The sequence below is a fragment of the Macrobrachium rosenbergii genome, chromosome 2 (assembly GCF_040412425.1).
Source record: "Macrobrachium rosenbergii isolate ZJJX-2024 chromosome 2, ASM4041242v1, whole genome shotgun sequence".
Classification (NCBI taxonomy): domain Eukaryota; kingdom Metazoa; phylum Arthropoda; class Malacostraca; order Decapoda; family Palaemonidae; genus Macrobrachium; species Macrobrachium rosenbergii.
In genome coordinates, this window is record NC_089742.1 from 21,965,508 (window position 1) to 21,992,398 (window position 26,891).

General features: G+C 34.7%; 1 long non-coding RNA gene across 1 annotated transcript in view; it reads left to right on the top strand.

The window, feature by feature from the left end:
- Positions 1 to 244: 244 nt before the first annotated feature.
- Positions 245 to 26,891, top strand: part of LOC136844004 (uncharacterized) — a 178,547-nt gene continuing 151,900 nt past the window's right edge. Inside the window, exons 1-2 of the long non-coding RNA XR_010854751.1 lie at positions 245 to 523; positions 21,265 to 21,372. This is a non-coding gene — a long non-coding RNA (uncharacterized lncRNA). The remainder of the gene's footprint in view (positions 524 to 21,264; positions 21,373 to 26,891) is intronic.

The following is a 26,891-nucleotide window of genomic DNA, read 5'->3' on the forward strand; positions in this document are numbered from 1 at the left end:
TGAACTTCTGCCACATGCTTAACTACCAAATAAGACCACCCTCTTCGAATAAAACAGGGACCCTAGGGTTAGGAGAATGGGTGAAACCTAGCTTCATAAACGCCGGGTCCGAAATTCCTTTAGTCCTATCAAGTAAAAATTTTATTAGATATATACTACAACAAAGAGCACACATCAGGTCATATTATATATATTGCTATGTAATATGACCTGGTTTTGGAACTATGAATTTTTGGAAATGGCCAAGGATTCAGGGGAAGGGTAACGGAAGGGAGCGCAGTCAATAATAAATGGAGTTTTTGTGTGTATGCTAGTACTACGTAGTTTGGTGAGTCGCCACCAGGGCGGCGTTGCTCGCAGCCTCAGACACCGGGGAACCGCGGGACGTGAACGTAAGCTTAGTTTGTGGTGCGGTTTTTTTTTCTTTTTCGTTCATTATCTGCGTTGTGGTACGTTGTGCAGCTTATAACTGCAGAGATGGGCATAGGAATTCTTCAAGAGAAGACGGAATAACATTTCACAGGTAAGCAAAGCATACTGGTTTCCTATTTACTTATAAGTAGTGCTTGCCAGCTCAGTGTCTTGTAAGCAGTAGATACGCTTACTCTGTTAATACGTCTTATGAGCTACAGCATATTATTGTGGCAAATAAGCGGAGTGACGGTTTCAAATTTGAATTCAAAACATCATTGATATTATATATGCCACATGACATAAAGCAAAAAACAAAAACTCTTGTTCGTTATCAAAAATGCTTAGCAGCAAGTAGGCCTATAGGCCTAAAGGTTACCGATGTGTCCAAAAGTCTCGTCTATATTTTGTCAGTCTAAGAACTCTTTCAAATAAGTAGGCCTAAAAGGATACTGTTAGGATACTGTCTATGCCATCAGTTTTTCAGTTCTAGACATACAGAGGCAGCATTAGGTTTCTTTAACAAAATGCACTTTATCAAATGTGGCTTCTCAATGAACGTCACACTTGGTGACAGTACTTCATGATAACAAACCTCAGAAAACGACTTCTATTCTGCGATTTAAGTATAACTAGTTGTATTTTGTGTGTGTGCGCGTAATAAATCCTGTTATAATTCGTATTTCCATCAAACGATATGTTTCTTATATTGGTGACAGGAGAAAATGAAGTTTGATAGCCTAGGCTAGACCTATGCCCTCAAACTATTTATTTGGGAAGAAGTTATATCATTTAAACCTCATTCTAAGTACATCTTAATTTCGAATTTACTAAAATAATTTCTCTCTGGTAAAAGTTAGCAAATCATTATGCCAAGGAAAATATAAATTTATCTTTTAAGAATGGTAACAAACAGTAACCGCTAAGCCTATGCTTATCGATTCGGCAGGTAGTTTTATTCTTTTGTCCTTTAATAACCAATTTTTATCCAAAAAGGGCAAAATTACGTTTTATTTCAGTCTTCATTCAACAGTTCTCTCTTAAGTATCGTTCCAAAGCCTTTGCTAGCCTTTTCTGTCTGTTTACAAGACGCTAAGCATGGCGGGAAATGATCATATTTTGCCAGTTTTCTGTGCTCCCGGAAATACAAGAATTGCTCAACAAGCTAAACAAAATGCAGTTTGTTAAATAAATGTGAAACCGCCTTTGCTGCGATGCTATTTCTTACTTTCCATTGAAAATACTGAGGTAGGTAGGCCTAGACGCTTTTGTTTATGTTCAATAGCTAATAAATTAAAAGGCGCCGAGAGTTGATAGGATTACAAATGGGGCCAATGAAAGTGAGAAGTTGACCGAATAGCGGGATCTACAATACGTCTGCTGAAGATAAAGACTGCACAGGAATAGAACAGAAGAATAACTGTTTTCATGCGTTAGAGAAAAGGTGAAAAAGCTGATTGTGTGTCGGCGTGACAGTTTGTATGAAGGGCTTTGACTGAGTAATTAAAGGATAATAGAATAATTATTGCGAAAGAACCTGTAATTTAGAGTCACCAGTGGTTCTCAAACTGGGGGTCGCGACCCCCCTGGGGGTCGCCAAATGCTTTTGGGGGGGTCGTGAGATGATGTTAAGAAAATATAAATATAAGTAAGCAAAAAATAGTATTATGGTCAACTTTAGTTTTAAGGCTAAATCATAATAATTCTGCTAAAATATTTCAAATCAATAATAAACCAAATGTTTATATTTTAGTACAACAAATATATATATATATATATATATATATATATATATATATATATATATATATATATATATATATATATGTATGTATGTATGTATGTACATACATACATACATACATACATATATATATATATATATATAAATATATATATATATATATATATATATATATATGTATATGTATATATATATATATATATATATATATATATATATATATATATATATATATATATACACCTTATATTTTGTCATTTACCGTAACTAGTTACGAATTGTTACGCATCTTTAAGAATAACACTGAAAGAGAGCCGGGTGGGACAATAGTAACACCATGGGCCTTTGCAAAAACTAAACTAAATACTACACACTAGTGATTCCCCCACTGCTGCGCTGGGACTAAGTTTCTATGCAGTAGTGTCATTGATTTTAAGCTAGCATTATTAGTTTTGGAAGGTATGATTTATCAAACATAAACGTCTTTTTTTTTGCTATTTTTGACAGTTCTGAGCAAGGGTGTATATCCGTCAGTCCGCGTGATTCTCATACGAGTAGGATATTCCCTCGCTAATAGCATACTAGTTTTGCCGTAACTTACTCATATTTTGTCATTTTATTTTTCCCCTTTAAGCAAAACGAGTCTGTTAACTATAAAAACGAAGCAAAATTATTAAAGCTGATGGACTTTCATGTATGGGTAAATGAATACATAATATTTAAATAAAACAAACTAAACATATAAAGAAATACAATAGTAATTATGAAATAATAAACGAATAAATTCAAGATATACAAAAGGGAAAATAAGTAAATAGCTGAATAGTTAAATAGATAAATAAATGAATTAACACATTTATAGATAAATGCAAACAAAAATGAATGAAAAAATAAGTAATTAAATGAATATATAAAATGTAAAAAATTAATGGATAAGTAAATAAACTGATTGATTGATAAATAGATTAGTTAATGAATAAATAAATCAACTGATGAAATCAGTAACTGATTAGTTGATAAGCAAATAAAAAAAAACAATAAATATAATATATTTATATATCTAGCCACTGATAGTGTTAAACTATTATTCATAATTTTTTTCCACGCATTACATTGTATTATACAATATACTTGCAATAGTTCCAATATTTTACCTACATTTCCTAGAAACATCGTACAAAACCGAGATGTCACCTCCCCATCTCACTGTCAATTTACACTCGTACACGTTCAGTACCTGTCCGTTTTCCAGTCCTGAGCTCCGTTGGCGCACAGTGAATGAGCGTGACCAGTTGCCAGATGCTTAATAACAATGCATCACCAATTTACAGTAAAATTTTGACTTTTGCTTGATACTCAGGGTCTCAGATTACGTGATGCTTAAAACTAAATGTCAGTATACATACTTTCAAATTTATCTGGTATTTAAATAACAATTAATTGATATTTTATCTATCTGATTATCAATATGGCATTTACTATCAGCAGTCCAAGACGGCACATGAGTCGAGTTAGTCAACGGTGAGTCTTTCCTCAGTCACAGCTGCCTCGTGTGTGTTTAGGGACAATTTTTGATAGCAAGCTATATACATATTAAGCAACATGGAGCGATGGATAATTCGTAGGACTGCAAACAAGGAAGGAAACATCAGATACTGACAACAGTGTCTCAGAAACAACTGATGAGATTCCTTCCGAACTACCATCTACCAGTTCTACTTCAAATATAGATAAAAGGCAAGACAAACGTAAGGGTAAGACCTCCCAGTATGACCAATCATCCAAACCCAAACTTGGAAATATCAAGCAGAATTTATAAAATTCGGATTCACTAGTTTTACCATTGATAAGATGCAGTACCCCAATGTGTTATGTGCTCAGAAGTACTTGCAAATGAAAGCTTAAAGCCTGTGAAAATGAAAAGGCATTTGCAAAGCAAGCATCCTTCTCATGCTGATAAACCAATAGAATTTTTCCGTCGAAAGGAGGGAGAGTTGCAGGGTCAAAAACAAGTGCTAGCTCAGAAAACCACCACCTCTGCCAAAGCTCAGATGGCATCATTTGAGGTAGCATACCTAATTGCACAGTCCAAGCAGCCACATACCATTGGGGAAACCTCATGAAACCTGGTGCAGTGACTATGAGTCGGATTATGCATGGTAATAAGATGGCCCGTGAGCTGAAACAGTCCCGCTGTCTAACGACACCATTACTCGACGAATTAATGACATTTCAAATGACATTAAGTGTCAGCTGATTGAGAGGGTTAAGGGAAAGAAGTATGCTTTGCAGCTAGATGAGTCGACAGACATATCAAATTCTGCACAATTACTTGCATTCATTAGATACAGTTTTGGTGGAAAACTTCAAGAAGACATGCTTTTTTGCACTGTACTAGAGGGGACCTGTACAGGTAGTGACATTTTCACAAAGCTAGACACCAAAATACAAAAGGAGGGCTTGTCTTGGGACCAGTGTGTTGGTGTGTGCACAGACGGTGCTGGGGCAATGTTGGGTAAGAGGAAAGGACTTAAAGCAAAAGTTTTACAAGTGGCACCTCACATAAATTTTACACATTGTATTATTCAGGGAAGCTCTTGCTAGCAAAGCACTCAATCCAGAGTTAAGCAGTGTTCTTCAAACTGCGATTAAAATAGTAAATTACATCAAAACACGTCCCATAAATGCCAGGCTGTTCTCCACACTCTGCAATGAGATGGGCTCGGAGCATGAAGCACTGTTGTTCCACACAGAAGTCAGGTGGCTGTCCTGGAGGCAAAGTTCTCAGCCGCTTGTACGAACTACGAGATGAGGTGCGCCTGTTCCTGATCAAATCTTAGTCCCAACTTGCTGACTATCTGACTGACCCTGACTGGTTAGCAAGTCTAGCATATTTGTCTTGTATATTCGAAAGACGTAATCTGCTGAATTTATCACTACAAGGCCCAAACACGAACATCTTGATTCTTTCTGACAAAATTGATGCATTTACAAGGAAGCTGGAACGATGGGCTGTGCAAGTTGATGGGGCAGTGTTGAAATGTTTCCTGAGGTGGAAGAATTTATGGCGGAGAATGAATTAAGCGTCGATAACGTGAAGGTAATGATCACGACTCACCTACAAGGTCTTGTGGACCACTTCAAGAAATACTTCAAAAAAGAGACAACCCCACAACAATATGACTGGATACGGCAACCATTCACTGCTACAGAGGATCACTTATCATCCGACATGGAGGATGAGCTGCTGGAGCTCTCCAGTGATCGGACTTTACAGGCATCGTTTGGCTCAACCACACTGGATGAGTTCTGGATTTCAATTGCAAGGGAATATCCACGATTATCCATGGCAGCAATGGATGTATTACTTCCTTTTGGATCAACCTATTTATGTGAAAAGACTTTTTCGGCACTGACTTATATAAAAAACAAATACCGATCAAGACTCAGGGTGGAGGATGATCTCCGAGTTGCCATCTCTGGTATCAAACCCAGGATGGAGTTACTGTGCTCAAAAAAGCAGGCCCATGTATCTCACTAATTGATGTTAGTTATTCATGATAAACTTAGGCCTGTGTAAATACTGTTTTCACTGTGGAATAGGGATATAATTAACTAATCACTGCTAGTGGAGCCCCATAGTTGGGCCTAAATATTGATCATTGTCATTAAACTTCCATGAATATTGTACTTTTATTTTAACAGTTACTAAATAAGTAATTATTTCACAAGAAATTCATACAGTTCTTCTAAAGCCAAAAAAAAAAAGAAAAAAAAATATTATCTCAGACATAATTTCCAAAATTTTCCAAAATATTGATTTTGAAACCAAAAGGGTATGAAATAGCTTTGAGTCTACTGGATGTTTGTGTGGGTATACTGTCTCATATGAGAATTATAGATCATTAGCTGATTTTAGGTTTCAGCAAATTTGTAATATCAGCACCCAAGTCAAACGCTATAATTATTTTGTTAATCATTTTAAGCCCAGCCTGAATATCTAAATTTTGGTATAAAGATACCAGTAATTTTTTCTTTATTGTGCTAAAGTTTACAAACACTGACATAATTTATGCTATCTGCAGTAGCTTTCTTCAACAAAGGTATAATTCTAATTTCATACTTATTTTTTTCTTGAAGCAGTTAGCAAAGTGCGAGTGCCTGTATGGATTTAACATTAATTCTATAAATTTAAATATACTGTATTGCTTTGCCTATTTTGTCTTTAAAGATTGTGATTTTTTCTACAAGTAATAAATTAGTTAACTCTATAATGCGTATATTTTTTGCATTTATCTTATCATGTTTGTTGTTATTATGTTCTTATGATTCGGGGCATAGGCATGTACTGTGTGTGTGTGTGTGTGTGTGTGTGTGTGTGTGTGTGTGTGTCAGAAGCACTTCGGGGAAAGGCGAGGGTCACATGCCTCTAGCAATATCGTTTGGGGGGTCGCGGGCTGAAAAGTTTGAGAACCACTGATTTAGACCAAGACCGGTTTTGTTTTGGAAGTTATTTGAGATGTTGACGAGCAAATGGAAGACATTTTATGCTGTTTGTAAAATCTACAGAAAGTTTATAATAGATTTAGTAATCGTGCAATGCGGAGATGCTGATTATGCTGTATATGAAAAGTAATTTTGTTTAGAATGATAAATATGAACTTTACGTTTCAAAATGCGGATGAAAGAATGAGAGGAGTGATATAATAGTTGTTCTAAAGCTATATTTCTTATATGTAGGCCCAAATTCTTGAATTAAAAAAAGGCCATATGAAAGGGGTGTCGTGTGACTGATGTTTGTAATGATAAGGTTGCTCGATGACAAAGAACAGATACTGCAAAGACTAGGGACGGAGATCCAAAGTATTCATAAAACGACGAAGCTGAAAGTGATTACTAGCGCAAAGATAGAGGTATGAGGACAAACTGATGATAAAAATTATGAATGTTTGTACGAACGCTACAGAAAGGGAAGTGTTAGTTTTATATATAGGGTACGAAAGAGTGAATAATAAATAAGTGAAAGCAAGGAAGGTAGCAGAGCATTAACAAAAAGTTTAAACAGAGGAGTGTCAAAGAAAGCAATCATTGCGAAGTAGGAACTAATTTTTGAGCTGTTAGCGGAGGGGAAAGTTTCTCATATGACGAGGTCTGTTGTCTGTAGATCGTGAGTCTGGATTGCCTGAGTTTATGTATTCCAGTTTTCGCTGCTTTTATCTCTGGGTATTCATTCCCATTCTGTATAACTAATTTTAGTCTGGAAGCTAACTGCGAATGATAATTTAGCTGTCTTACTTACATCTTTTCCTGCAGGAAGGGAATACGGAAAAGAGGCCTAATTAGATATAAGAAAAAATTAAGAAATTATCCAAATGCTAACTCGATATCCTATAACATTTTGATTATATTCTAGGTAGCAAATGTGAAAAACTGGTACCTTTTCCTGGGTAATGCAAGGAGGTCCTTTAGGTCATTCAAATCTGACACCCCATAATTCTTAATAGATAAAATGGAAACCGTTGGTTGAATTATCTGAATAGTATACGTAAAGTCAGAAGGGTTATAAAGAGCAATATAACGAAGATTAGGCCAAGAATTACTTATGAGCAATGATGGATTTAAGCATTTCGAAGGCGTGTACTCATGCTAAGCAAATGGAGGAAAAGAAATTAATGAGTGTTGGAAGTCTTGCATGGAGTTGTGTTAGCAAGATTTAGAGAATGTTCGCGAGATGTAGAGGGAGAAGTTTTGGGGGTGGGGGCGGGGGGGTGGGGGAATGGTGCTAACGCTGTTGAGCCTAAAGAGAGTTCATATAGAGCTACAGGGCTACAGTCTGTGTAAACTGGGTCGTTGTTCATGTATAGATGAGGAATATAAAAAATACCTCCTCTCTGATTTATCACTGATGAAGATCGGTAATCATTGGTTTCCACATCACGCCGTTCCCTTCGAATCAAAAATAGCAGCTCTCTCTATCCGGTTTCGCAACAGCAGTGGGCAAAAGCGCATATTCCTTTCATCATGCGATACCTATCAATAACGTTTTTGGAAGCCGATTTCTGTTTGTATTTCATTTATTGGTATATGAAAATACCGGCTGATGGTTTGAAGTACGTTTTCCGGCAATTGTCGCATCACAGTTTGTATCAAACAAACCAGTATCTATCACGGATAAGTAATGCTTGTATGATATATATATATATATATATATATATATATATATATATATATATATATATATATATATATATGTATGTATGTATGTATTCATGTGTATATGTATTTATATATATATATGTGTGTGTGTGTGTTGCGTATACATATATACATACAGTTATATATGTGTGTGCGTGTGTGTATGTATCCTTCTGTGTTGGTACTTCAGTGGTGGTTGACTTGTCAACTCACTATCAGGAGACAAGAAATAACTTCACCATTTATTGTCCTACTGGTTCTCATTCAGCATCTTTTAAATCGTGTTATCAAATGTAATTATCATCACGGAAGGTACAAATACACTGCCACAATTAGTCTTAATGTTTATATTTAGAAGAACAAGAAAAAGAAGGAGATTAATACTTTACAAATTGTCTGCTTGGGCTTCTTTTATACTTATAAGTAGGTTATATTTGCTATAGTCCAGCTGATTGATTTTCGCAAGTATGACCATATGATTAGTATGAAATAGCGGTACGCACAGGAGAGACTTTCCATCGATATGTTAATTTTGCCTTTATCATATCGTCCCTATTGATTATATACGTTGTCAAATTAGGTGGTTGGGGAGAAGAGGGAAGGGATGCCAACATGATGAGATATTCATCTAAAATCCCCTGTCTTTCTTGTCTGTCCTTGCTGTTTTATTTCAGAATTAACATATTTTCTTTTTCTTTGTCTCTACCTTCTCTCGGCTCAAAATGACCTAAATGCGACAGCGCTTAGCCCTTTTAGCAACAGGATTTCCGTTCTTTCAAGGTGAACTTTATGCAAAAGTTTTTATTCTTAACCGAGGATCTAAAGACTGAGGATCCTCTTCCTGTATTCAATCATGGTTTTTAGATATCTGCTAAAAATTGGAATAAAACCTCGAAGTGTGCAAAGTCAGTCCTTGTCACCTAACGAAGCGAGAGGAATTTTAATGAGGGAAGAAACTGAAAAATGAGAGAGAGAGAGAGAGAGAGAGAGAGAGAGAGAGAGAGAGAGAGAGAGAGAGAGAGAGAGAGAATTACTGTGTCAGAAATGAATTACCTAACGGGCTTTCTTGCATTATCCAGGAAATGGTACCAGTTTTTTACAATTTTTACCTTTTTTTACAATCAAAAGTTTATAGAAAAGTGAGTTAGAATTTAACTTTTGCGTAACTGTTATTCCTACACCTTATTAGAGTTCCTTTCCATATTCCTAGAACAAAGATGACGGCAACAGCTTCTAAATTATTATTTGCACGAAGCTTCCAGACTTTAAGATTAACCTCTTTTTTTTCCAGTAATTATCATCTAGTTCTAACTTAAATAGCCTTGAGAAACACAAAGTGGCTAAGGATTTCAGGCAATCCAGATTCACAGTGCAAAGAAAACAAACCTCACCATGAGAGAAACTTTCCCCTTCGCCACTAGTTCACTTGTTACTACTCGGAAAGTTAACAGCAATTTAATCAGGCTTAATCGCCTTTGGGATAATCCCAACTTGTTTTCCAACTTTGTGTCTTCCGCAATATTCAAATTCCACTTGCACTTGACTAGAGGCTGCACTGTACGAGTTAGGGGACGGCAGTTATAATATTTGGGAAGGCATCTTACCATTGATGCCCCAGAGGAAGGAATCAAGAGCATTTAACTGGCAATAATCGCATTTAGTTCTAGATACCTGATTAGGATAACAGAAAGAAGAGTTGCAAGGGAGGGAGAGCTGGGAAGGTGTTGCTCAAGAGAGCGTAAGGAAAGCCCGAAAATCTTTAGGGGGAAAGGGTTTAAAGACTGACGAATGGTAATAAAGGAGAAACTGGACAAACAAACATTGTGGAAGAGAGGGTTTAATGATATCGGTAACTGAAAGGTTTTCTTGTCGTTTGAATCCAAAACATAGAGTCTGTGACATTATGCACGATTTACTAATTATTACTATGTAATGTGGCTCCTCTGTTTTAAAAGAAAGAGAGAGAGAGAGAGAGAGAGAGAGAGAGAGAGAGAGAGAGAGAGAGAGTATACAGTATTAGAAATACCGTCTCTCTATTATGCACATTAGAAGACCGACTCTCCGCCCGCATTAAACAAACTACTTCCAAATTCATGAAACATTTAGATCGTCTCAATTGCAATGGAACTGAGGCGGAGTGAAGTTTTCTTTCCCTTAATTCTCGAGTATTTCAAAGAAGTGGGACGGAATCTGCGGTCTTATTTGCAAAGATTTCTAATCACATAGGTTTTTTTTTTTTTTTTTGAGGTTCAACATGAATTATGAAAGAGATCTGTAAACGAATGGAATTAAATTAATGTGCTTTCATTATTCCATCACAAATTTGACGGCAGTCTGGATGCATATTCCTTTGACGAATGTGAAATGTTCCGGAAAATAAAACAAATTAATTACGTCTAATTATGATGCCTAGTTTATTGCTGTTAAATTTTAGTTAGTATGAACGGTTATCTTAAATGTCATAGATTTTTATTATCATCAAGAAAGTTGTGTCAGTCTGAAAAAATTCTCTCTCTCTCTCTCTCTCTCTCTCTCTCTCTCTCTCTCTCTCTCTCTCTCTCTCTCTAAGGTAGCAGGAAGGCCCAAGTACCAGACATCTATTAAAATACTGCCACTAGGGGGATATAGGATCCTTCAAGCAACTATTTTTCCACGAGCTGGAGATGTTTAGCAAAATTTAGAACCAATGCGTTTTTGGCAGCACCATTGTCGTCTTATACTACAGCATCATTCATGAATAAAAAAACTTCTTATTAATTTATTTTCCCTAATTTATACTTTATATCAGCCTCTGCCAGTTATCTATTAATATTTTTCCCCATTTACCGAACGATTTACAATTCTTCGTCCACTTTACCTTACAATGATTTAGTTTTCTTACTTCTTATCAGTGTATATTTGCTTCCCAACTCATTTATATTACATTCCCTGTACTTTTATCCTCTTACCAACATGTCTTTAATACCATCATTCCATTTTCATGCGTCTGTGACCCCCATTTATCTTCCACAGGTAATACCTTCATGGGAAAATGAATTTCCAAAAAATGTCAGGGTCGGAGGGACGATCTGTCCATCACTAATATTACCTAATTTGTCACGCGGGTCTTCACCTCCGATTCCTTGGCCAATTTTATCCCGATTTTTCCCTCATTATCACTGCATTTCCTTATGATTTTCTTTTAGTTTATCTTCAAAGGCTGAATAATTCATCAATAAACTCCGTAGGGGGTAGTACTATCAGTGCATCTTACGTGGTGCACTGTAGGCATTACTTAAGGGTCTTCGCAGCGTCCCTTCGGCCCCTAGCTGCAACCTCTTTCATTCCCTTTAGTGTACCTCCGTTCATAATCTCTTTCTTCCATCTGACTTTCCACCCTCTCTAACAATTGTTTCATAGTGCAACTGCAAGGTTTTCCTCCTGTTACACCTTTCAGCACTTCTCAGTATCAATGTCCCTTTCAGCGTTGAATGACCTCACAGGTCCCAGTGCTTGGCCTTTGGCCTAAATTCTATATTCTGTTCTGTTCTTCATCAATACATGTATATTCATACCTATTTAGTATGCATGCAAGGGCTTTTACGCCCATGTTTCGTTAAATAAACTGTTTCCGTCAGTATTAAAAGGACATACAAACGTATGTCCTTTTTTATATTTGAATATTTGAATACTATTTTCGTCATATTTCTTAACTAAATTCCTAACTAGCAGTTATCATTCATTCGAGGAATTTGATTTTATTTCCGAGCCTTCTCTATATCTTTTGCTTTATTGCTTTTTTCTGATTTTCGTCTCATCTCACATCTCACTTGAATCCAAATGAAAATGATTTAACGCAAATAAAAAGATTTTATAATTTATAATTTCATATTTAGGTACAATCTGTTACCATGTATATGGGAAAATATAATGTACTAATACATCCAGTGTGATTTTGAATAAATAAAATCTATATAATATTAGTAGAATGAGACATGAATTTAGGTAACATGAATATTGTAACAACTACGAGAGAGAGAGAGAGAGAGAGAGAGCAAGGAATGAAGAGAAAGAGAGAGAAAGAGAAACTTTTGCTCTCAGGGGAATAAATGATGTCAGAAAGAGAAAAAGGAGGAGAGAGAACGCCAACGATATTTCCCAGTTTTTGAGAAAAGTTTTATCCCACAATTTCCCGGCTATGATTTTTCAAACATTCGCAGAGACAATTCCAGTGGTTTTCCTGTTTAGTTTATGGCCACCTGGGAAGAGTCACTGTTAATTGCAACTGGTCTTTTTCACGTTTGAACTTTTCAGATAATTTTTATATTATTCTTAAAATTTGCTGCAAACATGAGATCAATAAAAGATTTGAAGCAAAAAGATAAGTAGAAAATTCAATATATCAAATGGATTTAGATTCGAGTAAAGGATTCTTTGAGTATGGATGCACACACAATTCTTTGTACAGACAGAGATGAAAACTATATTTTTCTTTAAATATAAAAATTAAATATAGAAATTACAGGCATAAAAAAGAAGTATTATTAGGAAGCGTATAGGTTACATCCTTCATTTATTTTGCTTTACAATACTCTTCTTTGCAGGCTTTGCAATGATAAAATGAAACAAATAATTCATACTATATGAGAAATGAAGTATAAAAGGACGATTTGAAATGCTTGATTCGGTCCCTGAAGCTGTCACTATCACAATAATAAGTAGACACATAACAATTACTTTCTTAAATTAATTTAGGATGTACGACAGTTAAAATCTAAGTTTTATTACGAAATAAAATGTTCCACATCGTCACACAAAATTAAGGTTACAGAAACTGTAGGTCCATTATATTTATCCTTTTTTTTAAGAGAAGTAAGGGGGGAAAACCAGTGAAATTGTCCTTTTTCGACGGAATGTAAAAAAACTTATATTGTATCACTGTTTCCTAGATATCATGCAAGGCCAAGGCCCTAACCCACGATCCTGTTTTACAATTGCATTCGCTTCCGGTGGTTACTTTATTTTATCTAATTTGATTTTTTAATTAGGGTAAAAGTATTAACACATTCTTTCTCCTATTTCCATCGTGTAGTTACTAAATGATTACTACAAGAACTGGTAGTATGATCCCGTAATGATCCCTTTCATTCATAATCGTAAATTTATTCATCTCTGGCGCTACTTGACAGTGTTCTATTTACTGGAGAGAGAGAGAGAGAGAGAGAGAGAGGGGGGGGGGTTAGGGTGCAATATTTACCCAACTTCTCAAACTCTTAAAGAGTTTCAGGCAATCCAGACTCTCAATAAAATGACGCCAGACTTCCCCAGCGGAGGAACTTTTCCTTCTGCTACTAAAATTTATATTTCAACCGTTGTTATTCGGGAAGTTAGTTATAATTTGATCAAACTAAATTATCCTTGGGAGAACCTTAACCTGTTTCCCAACTTTGGGCCATTGCTATATTCAAATTGCACTTTGCCTTTGAGGCCAAGTTGGAGGACAACATACATAATATTTACAAAAGGTTGTTTTAACACTCCCGACCTTAGAAAGTCCTCCAGAAAACGTGTTTTGCGTCAAGTATCTAAAGAAGTTGAAAACAAACGCTGCGCCGAGCGCGCGCGCGCGAGAGAGAAAGAGAGAGAGAGGAGGGGGATGTTGAAGGTATTGAGAGCCTTTGACTGGGGAGGAGGTGGAAGATGAGGAGAGGAAAATGAGAAGCAGTGCAAAGGTAATAGAATTCCGATGCATTTATTTATGAACACTTACAGTATATGTGTATGTATGTGTGTATGTGTGTACATACGAGTATAAATATATGTCATAGTACCCCTACATCCTATATATCGTCATTATACCTCTATTCGGTCTATGATATTCATTTATCTTCCCTAGATAATTCTTTCATGGCAAAATAATTTCCACAAAAAAACGTCACGGTACAGGAATGATCAATCCATCACTTATATTACCCACTTCGTCACTTGTGTGTTTCCTCCCACTCTCCACACCCCCACCGCCCCCCCAACAACCGCCCGCCCCCGTCCCACGCCTTGTTGAAAGACAAGTTTTATTTCAATTTTTCTTTATTACGATTTTCTTTCCTCATGCTCTTCTTCGTAGTTGATCATCAATATTCAAGTATATTTATTAAGTATTGCACGTTTGTGTACTGTTTATACGCATAAATCCTGTGATGCACAATTGACGTAGGTATCATATCCTCGATAGATTTATTTTTCTTCTTCAAGTACTGTTATATCCGAACCTCAAAAGCTTTTGTTATTTTCCTCATATATATAAACAGAATCTCTCACTTGATTTGCCCTTCTGTTGGCAAAATTCCCTTCCTCAGTTTCCCTTATATCTCTTGATTTTCTTTCCATTTCTCTGTTCCGTCTTTTTTTCCACGTAAGTGAATCCCAAGAAATATTTTGTTTTCCAAACTGAGAGGAAGACTTCTATAGATATTGAGCCATGATTTCATAATCAAGGCTAATCTCTAATAACATGCAGAGAAACAATAATGCAGTGATGCAGCAATGACATTTTTAAACAAATAAAATATACAGGAATACATATATAAAGTATATATATATATATGTGTGTGTATGTAAATTTGTGTGTATGTATATATATATATATATATATATATATATATATATATATATATATATATATATATATATATATATATATATGTATGTTGTATGTATGTATGTATATATAATATATAATAATATATATACATATATGTTATATGTTACAACTGTTTAGAAAAAGACAGGTAAGAACACTACGTAGCGAACCTATTGGTCTATCTTCAAGAGACGGTGGGGGTGTGTCCAGCCCGGTTCTCTCTCTCTTTTAACAGCGAGTCTTTTTTTCTCAGCGGACATCTCACTCGTCCCTCTCTCTCTCTCTCTCTTACTCACGAAGATCTCTTTTCGTTCTCACTTTTGGATTTCTCTCTCATTCCACATTAAAGAAATGAAATGGGTCATATAAGGAAAACTCAATCTTTCCTACCAAAAATAGATTTATTACTTAAAGCAACCCAACAAGCAATGAATAAACAAAGCAAAAATTAAAATGCATCATAAATGAAATTGTCAATTAAGAAAAACATCTAACTCAAGATTTAGTCTCAGTCCAACTAAAAATCTGATGATGGCTAATAGCCTGCAAACTCAAAAATTCTCACATATTCCATTATAGACTTTGTAAGTCTGGTCTCAAGTCTCCCACATAAAATACTAGACACAGCAAAGGTTTGCGACTGTCTTTCTCTATGATCACACCAACATGTTAACATCATGTTTTGCCCACAAAGTCTTCACCACAATCACACCCACGACATCTGTCGAAAAAATGAACACAGATAATACTCCCAAAAATATATAAGTGCAAAAACATAATAATAAAAAGTCTAAAATGCATGAGTAAATAGCATACTGGTAAAATATAGAACACAATAAAATAGAATATTGAAACGGTAAAATGCCACATCCACTTCCCAAACAAAATCAAAAATGTCTTGAAATATGGTAAAAAAAAACATAAGTTCACAAATGTCTTGAAATATGGTAAAAGACCATAAATCCACAATTCACATAGAAAAACGAAGAGTCTGGACTGTACCTTATTCTGCCAATTCTAAGAGCTCGCCACACTCAAAGATAATGTCTTCACGATCCCGATCTAGGTCTGCTAATGCACGACCGAACTAATTTTTGGGCAGAATTAGACACAAAATCGAGATTCTATAACACACGAACTTTTGTACGCGCATAGCAACTTGGTCACATGATTCGGCCAACACCGCGTGTTCATCACATAAACTGCTGAGATGATCAACTATTTGCTGAATACAAAGATTTTGCAACTGACTGCTTCCACAGTACCATCTCGCACTGAAAATTCTTTCATCACACTATGTACCTTTTAACATTGTGGCGGCCATATTTTCTGAAATATATATATAAATATATATGTATGTATGTATATATATATATATATATATATATATATATATATATATATATATATATATATATATATATATATATATATATATATATATATATATATATTACTACTAAAGGACCTCATTCAAACTGGATGGTATCTAACGGAGTTTTTATTCAGAAAAAGTTACAAGCTTTCTTGGACAAACAGTCCACATTATCAAGTATCCGTATTCAGTTTGAATGAGGTCCTTTTAGTAATTCTACTAATGCACAGAACAATTGTGTATGTGATAAAGTTAATATATATATATATATATATATATATATATATATATATATATATATATATATATATATATATGTGTGTGTGTGTGTGTGTGTGTGTGTGTGCGTGTGCGTGTGTGTATATATATAGATATATTATATACAAGTTCTCGACAAACAGAGAAATGGAGAGGAAACCGAACGATAAAGGAAGGCAAAAAACCAGAGAGTAACGTTTGCTTTCGGGAGAATCAATGATGTCAGAGAGAGAGAGAGAGAGAGAGAGAGAGAGAGAGAGAGAGAGGGAGGGAGAGAGAGAGAGAGAAAAGAGAGGGTAAACTAACGATATTTCAAAAAATTTTATCCCACAATATCCGTCCAGGTTTTTTTTTAATCGTTTGCAGAGGCACAATTCAAGTGGCTTTCCAGTATAGTTTATGGCCACCTGGGATGGCTCATTTTTAATCCCAACTGGTTTTTTAGTCTTTTAAAATAACGGGTCTTTTGCATTCTTTCCAAATTTTGTTATAAATATGGGATGAGCAATATACTCGTATCTTAAGTAAAAAAATATTCACGTGTATATGGATTTAAATTGAAGTATAGTTTTTGCATTTGAACGTACTCAGTAAAAATTTACTCTGATTATTAAATCTTTTTTGTTCCTTCATTATACACCATTCGTGTCATAGGTTAAAATTACATTATTTAAATGATAAGGTTTTTCATTAAAAGCACATCAAATAAAAACTGTAAATGGAGAAACTGAGTTTACATTCGCAGTGTAACTATGGGATTTATGAGAGTTATATTGTAGTTTCAGGTTGTACAATAAACTCATTTTGGAGGAGTTTGAGATAATGAAGTCCTCGCACAAAACTTGAGGGGTTGACAACTTCAGAGCGGCGTTGCATTACAACTAAACCCCTTTAGACATCACTGGTGTTCTGATTTATTCATAAAGTCAACGATGGACCAGTTGCTTCCTACGCTGTTAAAAACAAAGTGTAGAAGTGCTAGTCAAAAGGATCGAGTCAACCTTTTAAACAGCTAGGGAGGTTTTTAAAAAGACACAAAGAAATATTTTTTCTTTAAACAGATGTAGTAAATTGAAACTGATATTTTTCTATGATATATACTGTATAATATATATATCTTCTTCTTCTTCTTCTTCGTTTTAACGTGCTTTTTTCCCATTTTTTATATGGGGTAGGCAGGATGCCTTCTTTTTGAAGGACTTTTTGATTTGGCGTTGGGGTAGGCTGTAGCCTCGATCGGCTGCCCTGCCTGACATCGCTTAGACCCCGGTAACGATGTGTACGTGTATCGTACCAATCCCCAGGTCCCTTTCTCCCAGCAGCGAGAACTGGGTGGTTAGGTCGACAGTTCGAGACATGTGAGGTGTCTGTTATGTTTTTAGATGATGTTGGAGTGGCTTTGTTTATGTATGTATTAGTCTGTAACACCCATTTGCTTTCAGCAAACCTATCCGTTGATTACATACGTAATTCCGGGGTGTCTACACGGATAGCAAAGTGTCCGCCTTTTCTGACCAGTCGGCTGCGGACTTGAACCCGCGCCACGGACCTCTACGAAGCCCTAGGCCGCTGCTCTACCAACTGAGCCATTGAGGCTCTATATATATATATATATATATATATATATATATATATATATATATATATATATATATATATATATATATATATATATATATATATATATCAGTAAGTTTAGGGTGAAGGATCAGGCCTTTATTCCTTTTCAAAGTACTTTATTGTTGCTGCGACGGTTTCAGGATGAAAGTCCCATTTTCAAGCTATGAAAATGGAAGTTAAAAGTTAAAATAACAACTCGGACTAAAATTAAGTTAAAAATATATATATATATATATATATATATATATATATATATATATATATATATATATATATATATATATATATATATATATATATATATATATATATATATATATATATATATATATATGCCAATAATATAAAAAGCAAAGTACAAAGGATAGGGAGGAGTAACTACCATAAGGTGCTGAAGGCACAGACCGAGTGACAATTCGGGCCGGGTTCAGCTTCGACTTAAACTCACGAGAGATACAGAGTTGTTGAGGAAGACTGGGTGTTTAACTGTGGAACTAGTAGTTTAATAAAGAGTGATTCCAAGATTGCTAAATATTGTTCGTTAGGAGTTTGGCCTATAATTTTAAAATCTTTGTAGTTTATGTCATATTTACATTTCTTTGCATGTTCACGTATACATGAAAATTCAGGATCAGTCAATTTGACGCCTGTTCTATAGCTAACGCCTCGATGAAAGTCCAATCACACTTTGAGTAACCTCCGTGTGGAGCCGACGTACTTCCCAAGATTATATCTAGGGCAATTATATAAATATACGACTCCTGAGGTCATTAGTGGATCTAGTTTCTCCTTATGTTTAAATAGAGATCTAATACTCATTGGGTTGCAGGGTATTAGCTTTAATTCAATAGCAGGTAAAAATTTCTCGACTAACAACTTCAATTCACGATAGAAATTTAGGTCATGAATAAATGGGACACTTGCATATAATAGTAATTTTGGTACTGATGTCTGCCGGTTGACAGAACCCTCTCAATCCTCACTCTATTTATATATATATATATATATATATATATATATATATATATATATATATATATATATATATATATATATATATATATATATATATATATATATATTTTCAATATATATATAATATATTTTATATATATATATATATATATATATATACGTGTGTTTGAGTGTATATGTGCTTTGGAGAGTATACTGTATGTGTTTGTAGAATGATAGGTAAAGGCTTACAAGCTGGTGAAAGAGCGAATCAAGATCTGTTAAGGAAAGAGTAAGCAATGTTATTAACAATATCTTTCTATGAATATCAACCCATACCGGATTTGTGATGAATGAGTAATATGGGAATTAAAAAAGTGAACTAAATTAGTTATTTCAAAGTATAAATAACAATTGTTAGTCAAACAGGTAACGTTTATAGCCTGTGGTAGACGCAGACATATCGCTAGAACTCAGAATCACAGCGAATATGTTCTTCGAAATTAAGAGTAAATGAAATAACAAAGAGAGAGAAGAGAGAGAGAGAGAGAGAGAGAGAGAGAGAGAGAGAGAGAGCATATAATATTGGAAATAACGTCTTTCTCTTATGTTTGGCTAGAGTCCGACCCAACCTCCGCATGAAACTCCTTCCAGAACGATGAAAAATGGAGGTCGACTCAACAGAAATGGAATTAGGACAGAGGCAAAGTTTTCCTTTTCCTGGTTCTTGAAAGCTGGTGGGAACTGGGACGGAATCTGCGGCCTTATTAGTCTGGAGGAAGGTTTATCCAGGATATCTGGACAACTGCCTCAATTTTGGGGTTCATTGTGAATGATACAGATATTTCAGCACGAGAAGAATTAAGTTCTTATAAAAAAACTGGGCTTGTTAGTTTTCACGAAAAGAGCCAGAATTAGTTCAATTCAGCCCTGTAAGTATGCACTTTGAATGGAGCTGTCAGAACTATTCTAGTAAAACGAGAGATATGTAGTAATTTAAATCTTGATCCCAAGTAAGAAAATTGCTAACTAATATTTCATTAAACAAAATCGCATAAAAGGTTTGAAACTTATGTAGTTCAACAATTCGAGGCTTTATTTTTAGTGTCTTTTTATTCTTCATTATCCCCATCCTGTTCTTCATCATGTTCTCTCTCTCTCTCTCTCTCTCTCTCTCTCTCTCTCTCTCTCTCTCTCTCTCTCTCTCTCTCTCTCTCTCTCTCTCTTTAATTATATAATGGAAAATTCTGTACATGTGTCTAATTAAAACTTATTCTCATTTCTAAGGTATATTTTGGGACAACAGAATTAATTTACAATAAGTTATCAAGATTTTTTTAAATCGGTAAGCTGCTAGTTATAATACTTATCATTGTTTAAGCATACCTTTCTAAATGATTTCGTTTAACCCAGTTACTATAAAAGTTAATGCATACCTTTCTACACGATTTGATTAGAACCATATATATTGATTATTGAGGATTCCAAATATTAACTAATATCTTATGTCTGTTTAGGCCAGGCTTATGTCACTTACCCTTTTTCGGTATAATAGATTTGACATCAATGGCGAATGGTATTTTGTAAGTCTCCTTTCTTCCTCTTTTGCTTTATGCGGGAACACCTATCACTGCGAAAACATCTACTGGTTCTTCCTTCATTCTTGAAAGGAAATATCCTACTCGAAGAATTGGAACACCGTCAAGAAATCAACAAAACCCTTGGGAAAGAGTTTTCTGTTCGGCTGCAAACACAACTTTTCCATTGACTCTCATGAAGAAAACAAATTTGCCAAATTGAATTACTTTTTTCTTTACCTAATTCTCCACATATTGCTGTTTATAATTCATTATTCTTTATTATTTCCATTATCTCTTTATATTATTGTGTCTATATGTTCGCCATTTTCAAAGCTTACTAACTTGCTTGGTTTTTTCAAGCATTTATTTTTATATTTTTTTATTGTTTATCTTACTTTTCCATCTGTCTGTCTCTCTCTGTGTGTCTCCCTTACAAGGTATTCGATGTCCTCTTTACCATCTTTGTTCTCCTATTCGTCTGTGACGTTCATTTGTCTTTTATTTTTAGGTCAGAATCATTTTTCAAGTGGTGCCAGAGGCAGACGACCGATCAATCCATCACAAACATCACCCATCCGTCACTGGTGTCTTCTCTTCTTCACCTGTGCGCGCCCAGGTTTGTCATTCTTATTTTCACTTTCGTTGTCATCATTCTATTTATATTCCTCATTTATCATTACCAGATTTTACATATCCGTTGCATAATGTGTGTTCACAAGTGAAAATATAATAATCTAGTTCAGTTTGCACATATGATTATAGTTTGATGGTTTCCCTGTCAAAAAGCTTGATTGTGTGTGCATTAGTCTCACATGGACGATTCATCAAGTGAATTTGACAAATGTACACTATTGGTATGAAGTCTTCCTTGGCCATTATGATTTTGATCAGGATGTTCTTCCACCTTCAACCCATTTGTATTTTATTGTTTCGAAATCTCATCAATGGACATTAGTGTCTATGGCTTCAACCAGAGTAGGTTAACGTTATAATTTCGCAGTCATTGTGTTCGCTCTGTTCAGTACAAATATGTTTCTGTTCATATATATTTTTGAGATATATATTTGATCTTTTCTTTCTCATCTCAACCATCTCTCGAGTTACACTCCATCCGTTTTGTGATGATTTATGCATTCTCATACTGAATATGACGTTTGAGAGATATGTTTATTTCTGTAATAAGGAGCAAACTGAAATTTTTTTTTAAGTTGTGAATGTCTTTCCCGTTCAGTTTGTCTCGTCCAGACTCATCGAGCAAAGTTTCACACGAAACTAGAAAAGGCCTGGAAGCCAAATTTTTATAATAATTTTTTTCACAAATGCCTGATTTGCTTTTTTATTCGTTACTACTCTCTCTATTACATCTGAGGCTCTATTGACCCAACTGATAAAATAACACCCAAATATCCTATATCACTAAGTATCCTTGAATTTCATGTACAAGAAGGAAACGCTCTCTCCTTCACCCAAAATAGCGCCCTGGCTTCATAAAAGTGGCCTCAGTTTTTCTTCCAGCCTTTGTGCAAAGTTCGCCTTAGTCACATTGTGGTTATAAGCCTGAGGGGGAAGCGGGTTGGAGGGATTTATGTGACTGTAGAAAATGCCTACTTGGCATCCGTCTTACTCGAAAAATTAAATAGTAGAGTTCAAAAGTTTCATTCAAAACATAAATAACTGCTCGAGGACATCTCTTTACCAAACATAAAAGAAAACTAAATTAATGGTAGTAAATGATGATGATATCGATGATGATAATCGGTCAATCGAGTAACATAGATGACAATTGTAAGGAAAATAGTAATTGCTGGAGATACTTGGTTTGTAAGTGTTTGAGAATGTTACAGCTGAGTAAATTTTTTTTACTTTAGGAACAGGAGAAGGTAGAGTAATATGTTGACTGTTTCTAGCCTTAGCTCTGTCGCATGTTTTTTTTTTTTTATACACTGAGGAAGTCAAACCAGGAAAGCACAGGAGCCAGTGCATCTAAAAATCATGTTAAGGATTAAAAATGCGTTACAATACTACCTGGGCTTGATGTCTCAACTGATTTTAGGGAAATATCAACCTACTCCCTTCCCAGTAGAAGTCACAATGGAAAGTTGTTGCCTAGGTACCCTTGCAATTACTTGCCTGAACTCATCTGCGCGCGGGTTAAGTAAATGTATAACTTTGTGCATGAAGATGTGATACAAAACATTTTGTTGAGAGGGGAAATTAGAGAACTAGGAAGTATTTCTAAATTAAATAATTGCCTCTAAATTGTTTTGGGTGTACGGGAGTATAAAGGAAAAATATTTAACTGTACCATGAAGTCACTAATGACGAACAATTGTCATAAGAAGAGGAGCTCTCTCGTGTGCTTTTAAAAAAACGCATGAGCCCCTTAAAGCAACAGTTAGCTCGAGTCACATTCCGTTATAAATCATCCGGTGAAATTTATGTGACGGTAACCTTCCCTGGAGAATAAATCTGTCTCGCATTTTTCTTCTCCGCGTTTGATTAAGCAGAATGGCGCAAGAGATTAAGAAAAATCATGAAAAACAAAATGGAAATAAAATTTTTTGGTTAAAAGAGAGGTATCTGAAGAACGTAAAACTCAAAATAGGAATTGCGAACGCTGGCAAGCTTTAAAAATGATAAAGTATCATTCATAACCAAAGCTATCTTCAGTATTCAAATAGATATATCATGAAAGTTATTTCGGTATATGATAGTTGTTTGTGACAGTGGACTAGGAACCTTGTTATTTTTTTCAAATTTAATCGCTGCTTTTTAAAGTAACGTTACTTTGATTTCTAAATTTGAAATATCTTCTCCACAAAAATATAAGCTGCTGAAGTTCTAGTCTACTAAGACGATTAAACAAGTGTTTCTGAGTGACTAACTACTGAGCTCATATTATTTAAAATAATCATCGCAATAATAAACAGAACTATTAAGGACTTACAGAAAGTTACAACCAAAGTTAATTTAATAACGTATTTAAATATCAGTAAAAATGATTTTTCATTACAATTGAGAAATCATTATGAAATTCAACGATAATTTAACCTAGAAGATCAGATCCTGATAATCATGTAGCCACATATTGAGTATTCAGACAAAATTTCAAAATAATATGAAATACTAAAACTTCATTAAAACAAATATAACCTCTCAGTGCATTTAGGAAGATTTAACTTTAGCAAAGCAATCATATACGCTCTGAAAAGAAATACAGAATAAAACTGAAGAAGAGGAATTCGAATATTCATCGTCAGATTACATAGAGATAAACAAAATAAACTAACGACAGAGCGCTGATGCATGAACTATAAAGATTATGAATTTGGAAACTCACAAAGGCGCTTGGACCATTTTCCGTAACTCACCCACACGTACCATAAAATTTCCGGTCTTCTGCCTTAAATTCCTGATACATGGTCACTAGTATACAGCCGCTCTTCGCAAACGGAAGAAGCCTGAAAGTTAGGAACACTCACTGAGTCTAAATCTCTTCATGATGTTAAAGGATTTCAGAACTGGAAATTTAATTGTGATTTTTGTGATGCGTGAATTAATTATTTGTTACCTTCTGCAATTTAGAAAGTAACTGGCTCTGGGTAAATGTATTTAGAACTGTTTTCCCCGTACGGTGTAAATATGTCAGAGGAAGGTGCTTTATGCAAGCAAACAATGGATCCCTTCGAGAATTGGGTGGCATCGAAGTCATAGATGTGCATAGGAGCATGGAATGACTAGAGGCCACTTGCTCTTCGTAGAAAGAAATTGCAGAACTGGGAATTGAAGTCAGAAGAACTGAAGAGAAAGGGGAGTAAAAGGAGAAGTAAGAACACTAGAAAAGATTAATGTGTAGATATTAATAGTGAGACACAGTCCATAAGGGATTTTATCTGAAAATGAATGAAGACATATGCAGTGAAGTATAAAATTGATAGATAGATAGATATAATAAGTTTTGAGTTCTTACATTTCATTCGCTCAGTTTTCAGAAAAATATGTATTCTTTGAAAAACAAAGATCATTTTGATACACTGATTTAGATTCACAAATAGTCTGACTATTTATTAGCGTTGCTCAGACAGCACATAATTAATAAGACTGAAGAGAAAATGCGAAAGTGGAAGAATTGTAAGTTAGGTCCTCCTAGGGGTTATTAGGCTCATCGAAGCAATGAGGCATGGAAGATAAAAAGGGTAATAAACAAGACCAAAGTTAATTCTACTTTTGCAATTGAAGAAGCAAATTATTTGTCAAATCTTCAAAAAAAGAAAAGAAAGAATCGCGGAGATGTCTTGCTCATTATTTCAGAATTATTATGTAAGGAAAATGTCTTGCTTATTACACAAATTAATAAATTATTGATGAGAATATTCTAATATTTTTAAAAGAAGTCGCCTATTGTTTCAGTTTCATACTCTCCAAATTAGTTTTGTTGTAATTTATTCTTGTTGATTATTCAAAATTTGATTGAAGAAAAAAGTTTCAAATGAACGTAACAAAGACTGGGAAGAATAAATTAACCACCAAAAAGAGAATAAACATCAAAGATTTCACTGTTACTCCGAAAAGTCATTTTTTAAAATAGCAAATAATTTTTCCATTACTAAAAGACACCTCTTTGAAGGCTATCAGTTAACTCACAGACTTAAAGATAAGTATAATTGCCTCCCAATTTATTTATATAAAGAAGCAACTAAAGCCAATAAGTGAATCACCGTATGATTCAGCATTAGAGAACTGGCTCCGTCATTCCACAATTAACCGTCGTAACCTGATTAAAGAGTAAACGTATTAAAGATTATTGCATTGAATACTAAATCGGATTAAACATTGAACAGGAATAAAGATTAAACGCATTAAAGATTCAACGGGAAAGTTTTAATCGAAAGCCATCTTTATCTTCCCATCTTGGTGTGATGAAGTTAAGATCGATGAGAAAATGGAAGAAAAGATAAACATTATTTAAAAATTATTTTTCTTGAGAATTTCCACCCCATTTCCTCCTTTGACTGCCAGTTCTCTCTCCATCACGTCGGATACTACATTCAAGAAATAATAAGGCCAAGTTTTCAGGAGCCATGAATGTTATTTAATAAGGACCCCTCGTATATTTCCATAAAACAATTTGGGAAAAAAATAAGACACTAAAAAAGTTTTTTCTTATATTTAATCTTGAATAATTTAGAGCACAGTTGAAATGTGGATTAATATTATAAGTTATACTCACCCAGACCTTGTTACTTAACGAAATAAAAGAAATTCTATTCAAATGAAGGATGAAAGTGGAAAATTATTTGTGGAATACGAGTGTTAAAGCCACCAAATGGGAGCGGCCATAGTAAAAGTTAAGGTAGATGGGAGTTTAAGCTGGAGAAGATGGAGTAAGACTGCAGTTGTAAGGGCAATAAAGTCAAGTGAGAGGATGGACGTTAAGAAAGCATATAATTAGAAAATGGACGAAAAACGTTAAAACCACATAAATTAAAGGAGTATGTGAAGGGTGTATAAAATTCCAGGATTGGTTATAGCATTAGCAGGGAACAAGTGTCATTTTACAAGTAGGAATTTAATACAGGAAAAATAGATAGGTTATTAGAAATGCAGTTTCAAGACAGTACGGAACTTTGTATACAAGAATACAGAGGAAAGAATAAGATCAAAATGGAAGAGAGACAGAGAGACAGACAGAGTAATAAAAATGGGGGAAGGTGAATTTTGACTTAAAGGAATTAAAGAAGTTTTTTCTAAGGTTGTAAAAGCAGAGAAAACGGCTAAAAGGGCTAATGGACTTCATGATAAAAGGATATTATGAAAAATGCTTCTTGTAGGAGTATAGTCACTAGTTGATGGAGGGGGATTTTGAGGAATTGTTGATAGTGGAAGAAATTAATTTTTTCTCGTAAATGAAGTCTTCATTTTACCCATTCGCCTCCGTTTCCCAGTGTTAGACTCTACCAGGGAAGCTATTTTCTGTTTGTTTTTACTGACAGAATCTGTTTTTGTGTACTTTTCTCATTTCCATTACGATCATCAAGGTAACTTTCTTTACAATTATATTCAACAAGCGTCTTTTAACATTCATCATTGTCAAAAGTTTGAAAACGAGGACGAAATTTATGCCTTTTTCTTGTA